The sequence below is a fragment of the Sardina pilchardus genome, chromosome 10 (assembly GCF_963854185.1).
Source record: "Sardina pilchardus chromosome 10, fSarPil1.1, whole genome shotgun sequence".
NCBI classification, from domain to species: domain Eukaryota; kingdom Metazoa; phylum Chordata; class Actinopteri; order Clupeiformes; family Clupeidae; genus Sardina; species Sardina pilchardus.
Window position 1 is genome coordinate 32,210,426 of NC_085003.1, and position 678 is coordinate 32,211,103.

A 678-nucleotide genomic window follows, 5' to 3' on the forward strand; every position below is an offset into this window, starting at 1 on the left:
AAGGGATGAATAGAAAAAGAAAGAGAACAGGCCCTTTGGTATTAATGTGAGCTCAGAGTGGAGGCCACAACATGGTTCTGCTTTAGTCCCTCCTCCTTTGCGGTGACTGCCCTCCCTCTCTCACTCTCTCTCTCCCTCCTCTCCTCTACGCTGTTCGCTCCCTCTCTCCCTACCCTTCCCTTCCCCTCCCTCTCCCTCCTCTCCTCCGTTCTTCTCTCTCCCTAACCTTCCCCTCCCTCTCACTCTTTCTCTCTCTCCTAACCTTCCCCTCCCTCTCACTTTTCCTTTCTCTCTCTCCCTCTCCTCCGTTCTCTCTCTCTCCCTCTCCTCCCCCTCCCTCTCTAGCTGGCACCAGCTCCATGCTCTCTCCACACTCCAACAGTCAGAGGGCTTTTAGCTGCTGATGATCAACTGCATCTGGGAGGGGGGTCCAGGGGGATTTGGGGATCTGCGCTCGCTAGTGGTTACACGGGTGTGTGTGTGTGTGTGTGTGTACGTGTGTGCGTGTTTATGTGTGTAGAAGGGTTTAAAAGTTATTGTTTCGTTCAGAATTTTACTCTGTGCTACTTTTTTTAGGTCCAACAACCAACAAAAGGCTGAAGTCCAAGATTTTTCAGTCACTTACAGTTTTTGCCCGTTGCTTGAACACTATAGACCCATGCTTAGACTAAAGTAACA